Below are 20,134 nucleotides of genomic sequence, written 5' to 3' on the forward strand. Positions count from 1 at the left end.
CAATATTTCGCGATTTTTTTGCGGTCGTGAAATTCGCGAAAATTAATACATCGCGAATAAAAATACGTTTACTGTATATAGTTTTCCTCATGCTGACAAGTATGTGGATGTGTATCTTACGGTTAAGTATATCTTATGGTTTATATACATGCAAGAGGAGAATTCGCTCGCAAAACAAAGAAACTGATTAATTTAGAGTATATAGTGCCGACGTGTTTTTGTCTAAAAAACATTCTTCAGCAACGCTGCTTTCTCTCGGTCACTTTCGATTGACGCGCAGAGCGATATGTTTTTTGGGAGCTTTTTGTGCACTTGCTTCTATAGGTTCTAACTTTTGTGGAAACGAAGCTTTACTCATTCTTGGTAAACATGTTAAAAAGTTTTTGCATATTGTGCTGTCTATCATATCACATCAGGTGATCACACGACAAATTGGTGAGCGAATTTGTGGCCCTGTATACTCCTCGCCCAATGTTTCTTTAGATAACAAATTATTATTAAAAAGAAATAACATTGGACGAGGAGCAGAGGGTCACCAATCCGCTCACCAATTTGTCGTGTCAGCACTTTTTTTTTTCTTTCTATAATTTCCCTTACATTGTGCTCAACGTGGAATGTAACTCTGCCTATTCCCCTTTACCGACGTTGGGCTCGACTACAGCTTATATAGTGACTGTAGGCTCGACGAGACGTTATTTGGCGTAACATAACACGAACCGAGCACCTCATGCAGGTACCTCGACGCGTAACGAATGTCAGAAGATGCAACCGAGAGTGTATAAAGGTACACGCTGAACGTGTGTGAATATCGGCACTGCCCAAATGACACCGAACAAACTTCGAACACAAGCTGAATCGCAACTGCACTCCCGCGGCAGAGCAGCCGACGAAGCTTGGAAGCCCGCATACTCACTTAATAATGAGACGCATGCGGGACGCATAAGAATACCTGCCACCCGAACGGAGAACCTTACCTAGATTATCACGAGGATTAGCGCTATGACGGAATAATAAACCGTCACTTTTTCAAGCGTCCTTCCTCGCTTCAGGTAACGCAAAAAAGGAAGAAGAAGAACGATCCCTCCCTCGAAATTAGCTAGTCATTTCTTTTTAAGAAGCAAAACTACCTCTGGTGAGTCTCGTTGAAAACGATCTCAGAGAAGCAGATGACAGCCGGCCGCTAAATGGCGTCGTCTGCTTTCGAGACGCCTGAGCAGACCCAGAGATTTCGGGACCCACCCCTCGACGAAACTTTTTACTTTTGCTCCCTTCTTTTTATGCCCCGTGCGGTGGATCTTTTTGCTTGAGGCCGGCCGCAGGAAGGATGAAAGGGGCAGCCATAAATCGAGCCAGTAACAGAGCAAAGCGCATTTATTTGCTGCCGATTATCGCCTTCTGATTTACGGGCAGGTGCGAGTACAACGTACAACGCCCGCGGAACGCACATGAGCCTTTCTGCTATGCGACCTTGGCAGGTTAGGAAGTGCGAGCGGGGAATTCGGCCAGGCGACGCTTCAACTCGTGGAAAAATCTTTTATCGATATGCGCGCAAAGAAATGGAAGAATTTGTTGATGCAACGCTCCAACGTTGAAATCATTTCAAGATGGACGATTTATTTCCGGTTACTCGAGCGTGCATGTGTACAAAAGGTTGAGACTGTGGGAACTGGGAACCGATGAGAGAAAACATTTACCTTTTTTTTTTAAAATCTCGAGCTAGAGGCGCGAAGCAACTGTGGCTATGAGCGGCGTATGGCGTGGACAGATGGAGAGAGAACAGCAGGAAGGACGGGGGTGAAGTATGCGTCCCGGGCCGACTTCATGCGAACCGCTCCGACATTCGTCCGGAAAGTCAGCCGGAAATACCAGAGAAAACCCCAAACAGCACAGTCAGTGTCGGGATTCGAATTCGCGTCACTTTCCAGTCTCAGCGTGGACGCGATCACTATGCTACGCGAGCTGGTGCATTTGTTCGTTCTGCGCTGCGGTATACACAGAGCAAAACCAAGACATTGTCGAAAAGCTGGCTTGTGAGACGCGTTATGAAGAAGTTATATGATCGGGATTCTAGGTAAAAGTAATCTGAATCAAATAAGGAACTTTCAAAAAGATGATTGAGAACGCGGAGGGACAAAGACGACACACACACGGATGCGAGAATGTGTAGCGAGTGTTGGTTGGGACTGAACAGGATTGAGAACGCCCGTTCTCAATCATGTTCAGTCCCAACCAACACGCTCTATACATTCTCACACTTTCAAAAAGGTGTTTTCTTGGCAATTGTATACGTGTCTGGTAAACGTAACAATGCCATCAGAATGCTTCTCTCAACTAGCTCTCTCATCAACCCTTATTTACGGCCCCATTAAGTAGGAAGTTGATCAACGTAGCCCTCCTATCTAATTAGCGGAACTCCTACTGGTTCCCGACGAGGAAACGAAAAAGAGACCACAGCTTCATCGAGGCAGGCCCGGTTTTTGATTCCTCGCTTATACTTTCGTTAATTTCCAGCAGTTGCCGTACATTGTGTATACACGTTCAATCTGTGTCTCCATTTTGTCCTACTTTGTTGGTCCCCTTTGTTCAAGTTCTACTTGACTGAGACTCCGATAGATATTCGCAGAACACTCGGAAGCTGGTAAAACACACTGCAGAAGAAACGCGCACGTCGGCCCGTGTAATAAAACGTCCAGTTTTCTCGTCACCTCGAGAACTCCTCATTCCTCACACAAACCGTAGTGGTAGGGATGGTCTGATTGATTGATTTTAAAAGAAAAAAATGGAGATGGTAGTCATGGTGGATGGGATGGTCTCATCTTGAGTTATAAGTAGGGTTTCGTGTTTTCTGATTTATCCGCAAAATTCCGAAACATATGGGCCGGTAAAATTTCGGAACAGTTTGCATTTATCCCCAAAAACCTCCGCCTTTTAGTATTCCAATAACCGAAAACTCAAAAAATAAAAATAAATAAACAATGCTCTGATGACTTGTTGGTGGCGTTCGTTTCCCTTTTGTGTCGAGATTGGCGTCGCATTTCCCTTGCCTAGAGGCACCTCGATATTGGAGTCACTGAATGGGTGGCTCTTCAGTGACTCTATACGCAGGCCATTTCGGCCATTTCTCGGGTCTATACTTGCGAAAACGTCCAGCGCCTATATAAGGTTCTCCTTTCCGGTTTCTTTGTTAGTTATATATACTTTTTTTCTTTTTTTCTTTTCTTTTTACTCGTATAGTACTTTTCTTCCTCCTCAAACCGGACACAGGAGCACAGCTGACATACCAGTTGTTTTCTTGAAAAAGTTGTTGCAACGCATGAGACAGCAAGGTGGGAAGCGAAACTGCTATATCAAGGAACAATCTGAATTTTGATATGTTCACGTCACCATGCGATGCATGATGTCGTCTGCAAGTTCTGCCTCATCACGCAGCTTCTCATTCTTTCCGTGAGTATGTCGCTTCACAGCCGTCTTTCGTTGTCCATATTTTGGATATTATCTCGGTTGCAAAAAGTAAACTGACGGAAGACTCCGAAGCCTCAGAAAATAATAGACGCCGAGAAACACCATTCCGCATACTGTACAACCCTTTTATTTCGCGAGAGCCTCAATTTCCGCGAATTTCGCGAATCGAGAAAATTCGCGAACTTTAAGGACACGCAAATATTTCAAAACAGACAAGAAGAAGCTCGAGGAGCTCGCGGCGCTGGCGAAATTGAGTCGCCGCGAATATATCCCCGTTACTCGATTCGCGAAAATTTAGGGCCGCGATATTTAAGGGTGTTTATAGTATGCCAAAAAATAAACTTCCAAAACACGGAACTGATTATTGGTGTTTTTTTACGGCGCATGAGCAACTTAGGCCATAATGCGCCACGGAACTCTATAAGCTTATACACAAACGAGTTCTATGTCTAGTGTATGAGAATAACTTAGCGCCATGTAGTGTGTATGAATCTTCACCAGTTGCGTAGCAACGCATCATGGGCGTTATTATTGTTGCATGCACTGTTCACACGGAAAGCCTCGACAGCGGTAAGGGCCGTCGTGGGCACCCTATATACTGGTTTTCGCGAGGCCGCGCGCGGGCTATACTTCCTCTATTCCTGTATGGTATACTGAGGATGATAGCCGTGGATCTGCCATCCCATCTGCTGCACATTCGGGCGCCCCTCCTATTTCCTTAAACGTGTCTTTCAATTTTGCTCGAATCGCCACGTCACGATTTGTTTTCTGCGTTGGGAGCTCGCGGATTTCTTCTTCTTGGTCAGCTCCTTGGCACGCGCCACCTGTCGTGCTCTTTCAACTGGGTCAATGGGTGCAGGCCGGGTGCTCGTATTTGTCGTTTCCCGCGGCCTCTAATCAAAGCCGCGTTTACATGAATGCGACAGAAGCGCGTGGAGTTGAGTGGCAACCGCAATGAAGACGATGTGCCACCGTTTACATGGATGCGCATCGAGTTTGGCTCGAAACTCGCTCCCCGTGTTGTCACCTTGTCGCTTCTTCTTCGTCCATAAAACCATAGGGGTGACACAAACCCGTCATTGTTGTAACTACCCTTTAGCGGGTGCTTTTGACAAAACTGCCATCTTGTCCTGGTCGCACGTCATAGGAAACGTCATTTTGAGGCCATGTGACTTCGTTTACATGTCGTTTTGCCGCTTACCAACATATTTCCGTCGTCATAACGCCAAGAGATGAACGTATTTTGCAGGCGTAAACTATGCGGTGCTTATTCCGCAACATGGTAGCCCATTTCTCCTTAGTTTAAGTACATCGCATCGGCTCAGTGAGTCTTAACGCGCGGTCCTTATCACATCATTGGAAGTCGTCAGCAGTACGAGGCCTCATGTGCAAAACTGCGCGTTTTACTGCGAGATTATCGGAAAAATAATTACCGTGATCGAAAGACATCCAAAACGTTGCGCGCAAACAACAACCGCATTGTTTACAAACGGTTTCGCCGCCGATTACGGGCGCCGCCATTTTTAAGGTCACGTGTGCCTTGACGTTTGCTGTGACGTGCGACCAGGACCTGTCCAGGATGCATTGCGTTCGCCCAGCACGCTTTCGTCTACGGAGCAATACCCCTGTGCATAAAACTACCCCGCAGCCACCTGAACTTCACCTTCGTCCCGGCGCAAATGCCTTTCCATTACCCTCCTTTTGTTTTCGATGCGTATCCTCTGTTTACATGCACTATTTCAATGCGCATCTACCGTCTCGATCCACGTCTGTCTGGCGGATTGAATACGATGCGCTATCCTAGCGAATTGACCCGTTTACATGAGCGCATTCAATGCGCCGAGTCGAGTCGATGCGCTTCTGTCGCATGCGACAGAATCGCATCGAATCAAGTTGTCACACCTCCTCGCACCTATCCCGACCAGTTGATTGGTTGACGTGGCTCCGTCGGAGAGGATTAGTTGCGATAACTCGATACGATATGCTTTTGTCGCATTCATGCAGAGTTGTACGTAACGCGTTACTAGTAATTGCGTTACTAGTAATCAATTACTTTTTTCAGTAATTTTTTAACGTAATCAATTAATTTTGTGAGCAAGTAATTTTCCAAGTAATCCGATTACAATTTACGGTAATCGATTACTGAGTAATTGATTACTTCTTTAACCTTGTGTCAACAATGGCAACCCTTTTCAGCAAGCCAATCTGTTCTTCTGTTCCACCACCAGTTCGACTGAAGCAATGACGCAGAGGTCACTGTGACGGCCGTCTCTAGTCCACACGTGTTATACACACGCGTTATTACCACAGTAATATGATACAACCGCGATAATATGATGATATGATAATATTACAACCGCGACCTACTAGAGCAACAGTAAAATATGTTACTGTATTGATAAATTGTGGGGGCTGAACATAACAACAGTAGCAAAACGAAGCCGAAGTTTCGATGTTGTTTTAAATGTATGTATAAATCTGTCATAAACGCGTGTATGTGTTTTGTATGTTGCTTTCAAATGTATTTGTGAATTTCACTTATCATGTATGTTGGTGTCTCATATTAGAATTTGCAACAAGAGCTGCATGGTTGCATTCACTGCAGGCTTGCTGGCTTTGCTATGGCCCACAATTTAAAAGTAACGGGAAAAGTAACGCGTTGCAGTTTTAATCGGTAACGTATTACATTTTTGATGAAGTAATTTGTAACGGTAAAGAATTACTTTTCGTGCAGCAGTAACTGTAACTGTAATCAATTACTTTTTTCGAGTAACGTGTACAACTCTGCATTCATGTAAACGCGGCTAATGTAGCAAGAACCAACACCACCTAGACAGTTGCATAGCCACAAAAATATTTTGAGAGGAGCTCTGCGGGAACTTTACTTGGGGGAGAGGGTTTCACCCTCGCTCTCCCTCTTCCAAATGCACTACCAAAGGTACGATTTCGGAGGGTTCGAACCCCCCATTGGCTACGCCGCTGTACCTAGATAAAGAAAGACATCTTAATGCCTCAGTGGTGGTGGTGGTGGTGATGGAACTGCTTGCCGTACAAGTCGGCCACGCTTAGACGGGCAAGGTCACGACTATCGCAGGCGGGGCTCCTGCGTCCTGGGCCGACTTCACGGGGAACTGTGCCGACATTTGTCGGTTCATATCTAATGCACAAATAGTTGTCCTCCATATTTATGTCGCATAACTTGGGATGGAGTGTCGAAACCCCTTTAAAATGTGATTGACAACTGAATTTCTTTCGTGAGGACGCAACTTCTTAAACTAAAGGTAGCGGTCACATCTTGGTGATTACTGCGATGATTAATTAGAAGCAAGAGCAAGCAACGCCGTACAATGAACAAACAACCTCACGTCTGTCGTTGCTTCTATATTGTGCAAACTATTTCACGTTGCGACTGTTTGCGTAGCACCTCGAGTTACATTCTGTTTCTTTCTTTCCTTTTTTTCCCTCGATATTGAATGTTACGAGGTCAATGGAGCATTGAAGGGCTCTAAAATATATGTCAGGAGGAGTAGAGATTAGGGTTACAAGCCCTATGGGATACATATTCGCACAAAATTTACGAGTGCAGCGCGCAATCCTGGTACACAAGAGAGCTTGTGCACTCTGTGACGTCACGTCATACGCCCAATAGTGAGGCGCGCGCCTTCTTTTTTCCTCGGTTTTATTTGGCGCCTCCCCGTTTGACGAAGAGCAGTCGGCCAGTCGCCTTATTCCCGCGCTGTAGCAAACGATTCTCGGCAGGCAGCTAATAATAGTGATCGGATGAGCTGACGTCACAACACGCTAGAAGGAGCTGGGTGAGTTCGCGGCCTCTGCGCATTCTTGTGAACTGATTTCCTCAGGAAATATTTTGCGTAACTGTACCTGAAGGTAGTATGGTCCTATGACGCGGTAAAAAAAAGTGTTCGAGTCTGTCTTTCATGGCTCATCTTTTCTCACAAAAAAAAGTGTCTTTCATGCCTAGTGTGTGCTGAAAGAAACGAAACATGACGGCAGCAATGGTGCGCCGTTAAAGGGAGACTTCGCAAGGATTCAAAAAAAAAAAAAAAAGATTTGTATGATACCGAACACGAACCACCCCCTCGACACCGAATACAACATCCGCGTTCATTTTGCGAGAGTCATTAATTCGTAAATGATGACAACAGCAAACCGTAACCGAAATGCGAAGAGCAGAAACCCCACGGCGGTTCGTCCGGAGGAGGATACCGTGACGTCATCCAGCGTTGTCGTCTGCTTCGAAACCTGTATTCTCCCGTGTCGGATGCCGGATGATGTCAGCAGTGTGTTGCTTTCAGTGCCCTCTCGCTTCACAGATGCGAAGCGCTACTTCGTAATACTAAATTCGTTCGAATAAAATCTGCGCAGTTTTGGAACGAGATATTTCGTACACATCTTTCTGACATCCGAAAGGTTACGGTTCTACCACAACCTTCGTGGTGATTTTGTTGCGGGGTACCACTTTAACGTAATTAAGAAGGGAAAAAATGTGCGAAAGGAAGTGCAAGATATCACTGGATCACGCCGAGAAATCCACATCAGATAAGCAAATACGACATCCACTGAAACAAATGCTTTCCATCTACGTACCATATTTCCATCTTGGCGACACAGCAGTGGCATAGCCAGAAAAATATTTCAGGAGGGGTTCCATGGGGACTTTACATGGGGGAGGAGTACTCCTCCTTTCTCCCTCTCCCAAATGAACTACTACATGTAAGATTTCGGGGGGGGTTGACCCCCCCCCCCCCCTCCCTCTGGCTACGACACTGCTACACAGTAAGGAAGGCAAAGCAAAAATCAAAAGCAGAATCTGCATATATCTAATCTTACCGGTGAGAGTTTATTTAAAGGATCATTTCAAACCATTCCTAATTATTCTGCGATGATTCCGTGTCATTCCATCCAACGTGGCTCACGGGAGGGAGTGGCCTGGTACCTTCAGCGATGCAGCAACGTTTCCGTGTCAGATGGTCTCGGAGGCCGATTGACGCTGTCCTCAGATCTTGCTCCCAAGCAGCACAATGAACTGAAAGTCGAGTGCAATAGGGGTGGACGGGTAGGTGGAAGGCCTTGAGCAGACTCGTTAAACTAAAGAATATTGATAAGAAACATACCATCCACCCCTATTGCACTTGACTTTCAGTACATTTTGCTGCTTGGACTGGTGTTTTTAGAAGCGATTGCCTCAATGTATCAATTGGAAGGCGGCGACTGCGTCGATTACTGATAATAAAGTTGACGATTAGTATCAGGAATTTATGCTAGATGACGCAATAAGGAAAGAGCGGCAACCACGAAACCCGCACACTCATATATGAACTCCCATACGGGGTTATAGGCTTAGCAGCAGTGTAACGCTAAAAAATAAAGCAGTTGACGAAAAATATTCGCATCACCAGAGCTCAAACCTGGATCTCCGAGCAAATAAAAATACTATTATTGTTTGTTTGTTTCTATTTCTTTTTTGCTTTTTTTCCCCCGTAAGAATAAAAGTATCCGGACCGGAAACGGAAAAGGGCCCCGCTCTGGGAGCACGAGTGTGTGTCGCCCCGAGGTGCAATTATTCTCGCCTCTGTCTTGGACAGCAGAAAGTCGACTGGTAGGAAAATGGATCGGTCTGATATACTAATACGTTTCCGCTCCCTTGACGCGGATTTGCTCCGCCACCTGAGCTGATTCGTGTGGCGTGTCTCGCTTCATACTTGTGTTGTGCCACTTCCAAATGGATGTTCATGGACACGCAACCGTAATATTATTTATACTGCAACAGATGGCTGCGTCTCGTATGCACTGCGAGCTGTGTACGATGGGAAAGTTCAGTCGGAGGATCGGACGCGTGCGTTCTAAGGGAAGCGTTTCTTCACATTACTTTTGTGTGCCGTTCCGTTTCTGTGTCTGGTTACATTCGAGAGGGGTGCGGCGTAACAAAATGAGCAAATCGGCTACCTCGATGATTAGCACTGGTGTCGATGCTTCATCTGGAAGCTTGATGCCAGGGACGCCAGAAGCCCATCAACACAAGGTTGGGTTGGAGGGGGGAGCGGAAGTTCGCAGGACAGGTAAGAACTTTCTGTGCACAGAAAGATGGCGTCATAGCACGGCTGCTCCGCGCAGTGCAGAATGACTCCACATACGTGGTTTCCCCTTACGGTTTTCGGATAGTTATGGAATAGCTAGTCTATCCCTATGCGAATAACGGATATTGACATATGTGTTTTGTGTCAGAGAGATACGTACAGCTCCGGTCAACCTTAATAATAACACTGAAAAAAAATCGGTCTCATTTCCCAGCACGATAACAGCCACCCTTGGAGCAATGGGGGAACATTAAGTGAACAAAGTCCTTGTGTTAAACTAACATAATAATTTTGTCCAACTAAGATTTCCTCATGACCCCAAGGATTGCTGCAATCGCGCTCAGGAGCGAGGCCACAATTTTTTCAGTGTTATTATTAAGGGTTGACCGGAGCTGTACCAGTGAGTACGTCTACGTGAAGTAACAGGTTACAACAACAACAAAAAATGTTACCTGCAAATTTTGTAATAACGCCTATGAAAATCTCAGACACCCAGCTCGATGTCCGTGCATGAAAAGGAGGGAGGACCCGTCAGCCTTAGGTCGGCCAGATTGGGTGGGGGTTGGCGGGGGTGGCAGTTGCCCCTTTGCCCCCACCTTCCGACGCCCCTGCTTGATGCGGGGTAAGTTGGCAATCAATACACAAAAATATTCGTTCCTGGCACTGCTGAGACGGTACAGAACAACAGGACATAGAACCACAAGTGTAGACAAAACCCCCGTGTTTCTTTGCGTAGCTTGGTGTGTTGAAGAAATGGTATACGTAGCAAGCATGATGTTATTGGTAGCATCTCTGTCCGGCTATCAGAGGGTGTGGGTTCGAATCCCACTGCTGGTGCTTTTTCTTCAACTTCCATCATTCAATTGAAGTATGTAAATGAGCGTTGCGAGGCTCGTGTTGTGTTTGTCCTTCTGTGTTTAATTGCCTCGTCCGCTACAACGTCACACAGGGCGATTCGTCTTCTCTGTTTTGTCCATAGAGCCCTGCGTGTTTTGTCCATCCCCCTTGTTATACGTCCCATATATCTGTACCGTTTCAGCAGCGCGCCGCCACGTACGAAGACTTTCGTGTTCATCTGGAAGACTTAACGTAGCATCTGGCGGCTGCATGACGTGTGGTCGGCCTCCCGCTCCCTTTGTAGAGGCCGCTGCTTTCATCTACTACATTGTTAGGGTGCCTTGATACTCACACCCTACTACAGTATGAAGTCTAATGACTTAACTAGTAGTGCAGCGCACAAAGAGAGCTTCGTCGACTCTCGTGGTCTGCATTTTTTAACACACTTCGTACTATAAGAGCAAGGTCGATTAACGGAGTTTCACTAATTCCGCTTCAGTTAATAGTGAGTTTTAGTATATATAGTACGCAAAGGCGACAGCGTACGATATACAAAAACACACTATTTTCAGTTGCGTAAGGCGTAAAAATCCGCTAGGTGACGATCCATAGCTCTATAAGCATTCCTTACCATGCGATTATGTCTAGTGCCACGTACGTCTGCACGAAAAGCACAAGCGAGGTCAAGGTCTAGCGCTGGTATTCCTCAACGTTGTTTCGGGCGTGTCGTCCCGGCGTCGAGTTCTATCAAGTTCTAGAGCCATACAGGATGAATCGTGTGACACCTCCCATTGTTCGAGAGCGCATTGCGTAACAAATATAATATGCACGTACCTTACACGCTGCACAGATGAAAGAGAAGCGCGATGGTTAATTGGTACGGCGCCAATCTGAAAGGAGATAATCTCATTCAAAAATTGATAATTGGTGGCTCGACGACATGTGATCATTCGTCGATCTGCGGATTATTTTTGTCCACCGGAGGGTTCGCGCAAATCTCAGCACACGGCGCACCTCCGTACGCCCCTCCCGGACGTGCCTCGTACTATATGGTACCAAGTTGCTATTGCGACCCTGGGATCAGTAAGCGGGCAAGTTACCAACTGAGACCGTTGCTGCCATCTGCAGTCTCTGTGATTGAACGGTCCCAGTATATGCACATTTTGTTTACTTTTTGTTGTGTGTGTGTGTCGGATCTTCAGCATAGTTTCCTTCACGTACAATAGCACTGCGCAGAGCCCTTCCAGCCTTCCCCGACACCATGCAGGTATGCCCTCCATGAATTTTCGACGGGATCGCAAGCTGGCTTTAGCCAGTAGGCGCAGACAAGCAAGAGGAGAGCCGTATCGGACACGCATCATTATGAAAGGAATAGCGGAACGAGCTCATCTTCAATTCACGAGCCCATTGCCTCGTTATGCCGCGCAATTTGAAACAGAGAAACGTCTAAGTGGGAGATGCTTATCGAAAGCACAATAAGTGCTGCCGGCAGGTGAGTGCATTTTCAAATCCCGTTGTCTCCCCTCGACAATAAGACCTATCGCGTCTATTGTAATTTATATTTCTCCGGAGAATTCTTTTTGCCTTTCTAATTGGCCACCTGCGGGGTCGTTTTCCTCGCGACGAGCAGAATTTCGAATGAGCCGTCATCGCAGCTCTCACGGGATCAACTTTTACCATACTCGGAGAAGGCGGCTTCCGCATTTGCGCCGCTTAACTGACCGCACGTAGACTGGTGCTCAAAAGAGATTACAAGTTTTAGCGTACTTTGTGGATACGTTCAGTATAGCATCCACTGACACAGTATTGAGGCAAATCGTAAAGGTGGAAGCACCGCTGCGCCTAAAAATAAATGAATAAGTGTTTATTTCTGCCTCATCCCGACACTCGCAGGTGGTGCAGACAATCTTCGGTGAGCTGTGGGGTCCCCGGCATTCCGAAACAGGCGCTGTACGGCATGCCAGCGACCAGATTATCCAGCGTCTCCTGGGGTAGTCGAACACCCTTGCAGGCGGCTGATGATGATGTGCCACGCGCAGTGGTGGCGAGTCACCCTCATCTGCCCTCGTGAGGATGCCTTCACCCTCACATCACCCTCATCTCACGCACATTGAGGCGAGGTGAAGTGAGGAAAAAATTTCCAAAAGAGAGATTGAGGTGAGTGGGGGGGAGGAAAATGTTTCAAGAGGGAGGTTGAGGTGAGATGAGGAAAATTTTCGAGAAGGAGGTCGAGGTGAGGTGAGAAACATTTTCGAGAAAAACGTTGAGGTGAGGATAAATTTTCGAGAAGGAGGTTGAGGTGGAGGAGATGTGGAGCGGCTATTTTCAATTGACCTCTTCCAGTTGGACGTGCGACGCATGCGCGAGCTGCGCCGCGCCGCCGCCATTCTTGTACCGCTGAAAGAGCACACACCCTACCCATTCTGTGTACGGAAACCCTAGAGATGTTTAATGTGTCTGGTACGACTGCTGCCTTGTAAAAGTATACTAGGCCCTCATGGACCTTGTTCCACGTTTCTTTGCCGTTATCTGAAGGAACATCCGCCGTGTGTAATCCACTTGCCCATAAACACATTCCTCATGCTAACCCACTTTTTCACGTCCAAAAAGCGGTCCAAGAGCCTGGGTTGTTCACCCTAGCCCGTTCGACCACTTGATAGGTTTTTCTGCTCTGACACATAGTGACTAAACATGCCATATATGATTTTCCCCGATAATCCCCAACACTTTGTCAAATATTAATTGATATCAAATAATAAACATTTTTATAAATAAATCAAATAATTCTATGACATTTTTCGATGATTTATTCGCATCGAATGTGGACAAATTTTAGCAACGTATTATTAATGATTGCATTTAACTGACCATTGTATAGGAGAAAGAAGAGTTTTGGTTTATTTACTTTGTGCCTATGTTCAAGTGAACCTAAATTTCCTCTTCCAACATACATGTTAGTGAAGAAGTCCTTCTTAACCTAGACAATATAAGCCGGGGAACAGATCCTTGTACTGTCTTTTCTTTTCTTCTTTTTTGATAGCGTGCATGTGTAGGGACCCACAGTGCAGACTCTACACAAGGCATACTCTACACAAGGTTACACAGTGCATACTCTAAACAAGGTTGAACGAAGGTTTTATATGCCTGACAATTCAATATCTTTCGTTGAACCATGGCGAAATTTCCCTCTGAGCATCCACAGACTTTAAGTGGCTTTCGCGCATATATGGCTATCCCCTTCCAGATCGTTCCCTTTAAATATGCCGCCAGCAATGAGAAGGGTGCCCAGAGGAAGCACGGATTATTGGCTGTGCTCAACATGAGGCCATTTTCTTCAAGATGTGTCCTACTGGTACGCCGGATTGTTCCACACTGTTCTATTCAACTGTGCTGTTCGTGAAAGATAAAGATATGCAAATAACCCGTGGTCTCCCCTCTTCAACGGAAAAAGCAAAGTAAAAAAGAAAGAAAGCAGATGATACTGGTTGCCTGCTCCGTACGCTCAGGGAGTATATACCGTCAAAAGTTACAGAAAAATAGGTGTGAACAACACACTGAACTCCCTTCGAACAAAAGTATTTCGACCAAACGGAGTTCGATCAGATGTCTCCAACCACACGGCGTTCGACCAAATGTGCAGACACCGCGCGTCGCGCGAGCCACCAACCGTGTTTCCGACTCCTCCTGCTAGAGGCGCTTTTCCGCTCTGGAAAAGGTAGCAGAAATGTTTTTGTGCTGTGCGCACACATCCTCTGCAGTAAAATGAGTCCGTTGTGATCCCGTTAGCTTCGGACTTTCAGTTGAGTCAGAAACATGATTGGTGTGTCAGGTCAGATACATGTACAAGTGAATATAGCTTATGTGTGCTTTATGTATTTAGTTTAGATTTGAATACAGTCAAACTAGTCAGTTGAGTCACATACATGATGTGTCAGATACATGAACAAGTTAATATAGTTTGTGTGCTTTATGTGTTTAGATTTCAACAAAGCCAAACTAGTCCGTCTGTAAGCAAATGTGTTTCACATATTATTTGGAACGATAGTGCATGACAAACAATCACTTTACCAGCGACTGATGTAAGAAGTGGAGGCAACAACAGTGCAGTAGTAGCTTTTAGTGCAGTAAGCGCACATACTGACATATATTCCGTATTGCCACAAGTTGAACCATTGAGCTTTTAGTAGCCAGTTAGCAGAAATGTAGTTAGGTGAAAAGGCAGATAGGGTTTATGTCTTCATAAAGTAATTTTATTAGTAAGGCAAGATATAAGTCACTAGTAATCTGTGCAGCTCGCCTACCTGAGGCAAGGCTTCAAAACAAGAGTGTTGAAGACAAGGTCCCCGAATTCTGGCTACAAATTGATACATCCGCTATTTAAATAATATTGATCGATAATATAAAGTCATAACAGACAAAAAATCAACATCTACAAGTAAATTAGAAGTATACCTGCACACCATCCCGAAGACGGCCTTCGCAGCTCCATTATCATTCTCGCTTGAGAGATACTCGATAAAAGCAATTCCTGTTTTACCAGTATGAAAAACAGAAACAACGTAAAATTGCTCGGTTTGTGCAGAGGGGGGGGGGGGGGGATTTATTGGCAGAAAAAAATGAAAATGAAAGGGGAAAGGTCAGCCATGCAGCACGCCGGCTTGCTATTCCCTAAACAAAAAAAACATAAATAAGAGAGAAAAAAGAAACAACAAAAACACAAATAAATAAATAAATAACAAGAAACTCGACTCACAGGGAGCCCAAGAGGCCCGTATCACGCATAAAGCGGAGCGCCGCTTTTGTGACACTCCACTGACTAGCTCGCTGCACGGGGTCAAGGAGTGTTGCGAGAGAAACGTCTGTCCGTCCGTCCGTGCACCCAATCTCTGAGAGGTGTTGCCAGAGCACGGCTCGATGATAGGGGCGACGCTGACAGTGGAGGAGCTGATGGGAGATATCGTCTTCTACTGCGCAGCAGGGACAAGTGGGAGATGGGACGCGGCCCATTTTGAATAGGAGTGAACGGGTAAGGGCAACGTTCAGCCGAAGACGATGTAGAAGGGACTCCTCCTCGCGGGTACAGCGGCAGCCGATGACAAACTCCAGTGAGGGGTCGATGGACTGCAGGAATGCATGAGGTCGGATAGCGTGTACAAGAAACTGGCGGATGCCGTCGCCGCAGAGACGCCGTATTAGCAGGCGACACACCGGGAGCGGCAGTAGGGGCACCGGCGTGGCCGCATCAAGCGCGGCACGTCTCGCAGCCGCGTCAGCACAGGTGTTTCCGTGTAGCCCTGTATGCCCGGGTACCCACTGAAGGCAGATGCGGTGACCGACCGAGGAGAGGTGGGCGTACTCCTGAAGTACCATGGTACGCTGATCACTCAGGACGCTCGGGAGGTATGCTGACAGGTGTGCCAAAGACGCCTTGATGTCTGTGAGGACGACCCACGCATCAGGCACAGATTCAGCGATATGCCGCAGAGCGGCAAGCAGTCCGAGCAGCTCCGCATCCGTGGAGGACACTGTGTAGGGAAGTCGGAGGGCGAGGTCATGGTTTCCCTGCGAGATGTAGAAGGCCGCTGCTAATGACTCATTCGGTACCGACCCATCGGTATAGATGGCGCGGCTCTGCGGATAGGCCGAACTGAGATGCTCGAGCGCGAGCTAGCGGGCTATTGTCACAGGCACATCGTTCTTCCTCTGGAGGCCGGGGATACTGGCACAAACCTCGGGTCTTGCAAGCGTCCACATCGCCGGGGCGTGCAAGGGCAGGGAGAACTATGCAGGGACGGACCCTTTGAGGCGAACGAGAGCGCGACCGAAGTCAGAGGCCGGGCAGTCTTCGTCGACGTGGCGAAGGTAGTGAAGAGGGTGCCGAGTAAGGTACCGTGCGGGAACGCGGAGGGCTGCGCCGTTCCGCAGGACATCGATCGGCGGTTTGCGTGCCTCGGCTAGGACAGAGTATGTCTCGGTGGTCGAAGGGACTCCCAAGCAGACGCGGAGGCTCTTGGCTTGGCTAAAGAGGAGATCTAGATTTCTGCTTCGGCTGATACCATGCAAGATGGGAAGGCTATATCGGAGAGAACCCAGCACGAGGGATTGGTGGACACGGCGGAGGTCAGAGAAGGACGGACCCCATCGCAAACCAGCGAGGCAACGAAGGACCGCCACGTAGCTGTTGATCTTGGTGGTGAGAGTCTTAATGTGGCGAGACCAGGAAAAGTCACGGTCGGAGTACCCCGCCCAGGTACTTGCAGTATGGGACAAATGGCAGTGGTGAACCTTCAATGACGAGCGGGAACCTCGTGAACGATCGACGAGTGAACACCATGGCCACAGTCTTGCTGGGTGAAACGGAGAGACCGCGGTCGGCGAGATACGCGACGATAATATCTAAACCTCCCTGCAGTCGATGCTGAATGGTGTCGCGGCGAGCGGAGATGTCCATAAGCAGATGTCGTCGGCATATAGCGTCAGGCGCGTGTGGTGGGGCAGCAGTGCAGGAAGAGAGGCCATGATGACATTGAAGAGCAGGGGGATGATAACACTTCCTTGAGGAACGCCACGGCTAACAGGGTGGGGGTCAGTGTCCCCCTCAGTGGTCCGAACAAACAAGAAGCCGGTCGCTGTGCAACTTCTCTGCCCAAGTACCCTACGTCTAATTTTTACTGTTTAGACATATAGTGGTTGATGAAAGAAGGATGAACCAAGCAAGGTAATGAATCTTAATAGTGGGTATACCTGTAACTTTTTGTCAGGAATCAACCAACGAAACAGTAAAAAGCCAACTGCGACACCTACCCACTCCTAATACTTTTTTTGGTTCCGTGTTAGCGCCGGGAAGCAACTGTGGCTATGAGCGGCGCCACTCCTAATAGAAAGAGCAATTGTGAAGTGAAAACGGTTTACAGGAACAGGTTAAGGTGAGACGAGGCAAAAAATTATGACAAGTAGGTTGAGGTAAGATGAGGTGAATATATTTTAGAAAGACGGTGGAGGTGAGGTGAGGTGAGGAAGATACTTTAGAAAGTAGGTTGAGGTGAGGTGAGGAAAATACTTCAGAAAGAAGGTTAGGGTGAGGTGAGGTGAGGAAAATTTTTCAGGAAAAAATGAGGTGAGGTGAGAAAAAAGTATTCTAGAAAACATTGAGGTGAGGTGAAGAAATTTTTCAGGAATATGGTGAGGTGAGGTGAGGAAAACATCTTGGACGAAAATTGAGGTGAGGGCAAAGATCGTGAGGGCATTTGCCCACCTCCTAACGTGCGGGTCGACCCATTACGACGGATATCCTCATACGCAATGTACTGCTTCACGATCCAGTCCGTGTGTATGCACACGTTGCTGAAGGATGCTGTCAGGGTACAGCTTATAGTCTGTTACCGTAGATGGATCGAAGACGTGGACGGGAGTACGCGAACCTAACATGACGCCGGCTCACACCATTACGATCTGCCTTCATTTTCCGATGGCGTCCTGGGCTAGGGAACAGCATGGACCTCCGTTCGTGCAAGACCATGTTCGTGCAAACGTCAGTATACACTATACAGGGTGTGCGTCGGTATACGTATATCCCGGTGGTCGCTGCCAGGTCCCTGGACATGTTCTCCGACGCGTTCGTTTTGTTCTGCCTGGCGTTGAGTTCGGGGAGTCAGTTTTCCCGAGACGTGGGTGCTCGATGGACGTTCATGTTGAAAGCGTTGACATACACCAGAAGCGCGACTATAACGAGCCGATGAAGCACCGATGACACAACGACTTTTGCTTCGCTCTAACGCTGTTGTGTTAGGCTTTACTTCCCGCTTACAGTGATTATTTCACGTTGCCATTCCTGGCCCTACTGTACTCTGCCAAGATCCCCGCTGTACTTCAACGGGAGGACAATTTTCACTCTTCTTTGACATTTCGCGTGTAGCCTCTACAGTGGGTTCGAACGTTGACTATCTACGACGTACTCTTCCGTGATTACACTTTCAAGATGTCGGAATAGTCTCCGCGTAACGCCCTTCACGGTGATTGAATGTAGCTGCGAGCGTAATCCTTCCAGTAGAAAATAGAGGCCGATGTTACATTTCATATAGCCAGCTTTTGCACGACAGCGTGTTTTCCTCTTTCCAATATCCCACTAAGTTGGGTGTTATTATGAATGGAGGACTCCTCTAACTCATACAGCTCGCACACTAGTGTCCTTCGAGCATTGCGTAGGGCACTGGTTACCGCTGACCACCGCCTTCGTCGTTATGTGTATTTCGCGAACGTATAGTTGCGGCAGCGTTATACTATAACTATATTCAGCATTCTTCCAAAGTATCAAGGGAAACAGGCAAAAGATAGCACGTACAAAAGATGAAGCATAACTTTACTGTTTGCGACTGAGTAATTTATACGCCCTTAAACAGCCAAGTTACACTACTGAAAGCAGTGTAACTTCCTAAACTTCAGAAAAGAAGATTGCTGTTACACTATGTATTAGACTGATTTGAGTCACAAAAAGTTTACACCTGAACTAGTGTAGTAGGTAGATCTTCTCTTTTTTCATTTTCTTAAAATGTGTTGTGGGATGGAACGTGCTGATATGGTCTTTTCTTCCTCGCTTTGTCGGTGTTCGAGTTAGCGAAGTCCCTTGCCTTCAGGTGCTCTGTTTCCGTTTCTTTCTTTCTTTTTTTTTTCTCTCTTTTTTTTCAGTAAAGAATGCGGAACACTACTCTTGCTCTGAATTTATCGCGGCGATACGTATCGCGTTGTGTCCACCCCTCCAAGACGCGCTGTAGCTGGGACTTTCACTAATCTGCATATGGTGGCTTCGTCGGCCATCCATGTCCTGGTCTTTGAATCGCCTGGGCGGGGTTGACTCCTGGACGACCGCCTGGGAAAGTTGAGCGCAATGCAAATGAGAAAGCACCCCGGAGGAGGAAGCAATTAAAAAAAGACTGCCTTCAAATTGCCCGTAATCGTGGAACAGGTGCTTCTTGAACGTGCCGTCCGCACCTGCCTCCACCCGCGACCGTAAATCGTCTGATTGGGTTGCTCTAATCGTTCAACTGGACAGGTGTCTCACATTGTCACGCCCAATGCTGTTACCTTCCTAAGTATCTCTCGCATAGAATATTTTAGCGATCGTATTTCGTGAATAGTAGTAGGCCTTGCGACACCGAAGGGAGCAATGATGGAGCGCAACTTCGGAAAATCTTCGAATTCGGACTCTGTGCTGACCAACATGCTTGAAGACCTTCCAAGCGCAAGTCTTAGTCGTCCAATCTTGTCTTCCTTGAGTCCTCCTTGAGTCTCGTCTTGTCCGGTTCGTCCTCTGGGGCCGTCAAGTTTTCTCTTCACAAACTTAAAGTGCCACTCCGGACTCAGAAAACAGCGTTTATTTTATGTAGTCCATGAAAAGAAGGTGCCTCGAGGATTCTATACGCGAAACTTCAATCCTGTTTACGAACGCTGTGCATTTCTGTCCATTTTTGAAGATCTTCTGAGCCTCCACAAGTTTCGATGACACAACGAGCGAGTGACGCAATCATAAGTCCACAAATTGCAATGATGTCATGTTCTCGAGAGGGCACTCTCTCCTGGCAACGACGCCGGCGTCCGGGAGGGTCACGTGGTGGAGAAATCACGTGACATTGATCGAAACAGAGGGAAATGAGAGAGATGGCTTCTCCCTCCTTTGTGTTTTCTCGAAGATCGGAGCGGTTGGATGATGTGTCACATGGGGCTCCGCTCACAGAGTGCAA

At 47.1% G+C, this 20,134-nt stretch overlaps 1 long non-coding RNA gene across 1 annotated transcript in view; it reads right to left on the reverse strand.

Moving 5' to 3' along the window:
* The window catches only part of LOC135399829 (uncharacterized), a 103,407-nt gene that overhangs the window by 75,204 nt on the left and 8,069 nt on the right, over nt 1–20,134 (reverse strand). Inside the window, exon 2 of the long non-coding RNA XR_010424424.1 lies at nt 11,232–11,287. This is a non-coding gene — a long non-coding RNA (uncharacterized LOC135399829). The remainder of the gene's footprint in view (nt 1–11,231; nt 11,288–20,134) is intronic.

This window comes from Ornithodoros turicata, chromosome 1, assembly GCF_037126465.1.
Source record: "Ornithodoros turicata isolate Travis chromosome 1, ASM3712646v1, whole genome shotgun sequence".
Taxonomy (NCBI): Eukaryota; Metazoa; Arthropoda; class Arachnida; order Ixodida; family Argasidae; genus Ornithodoros; species Ornithodoros turicata.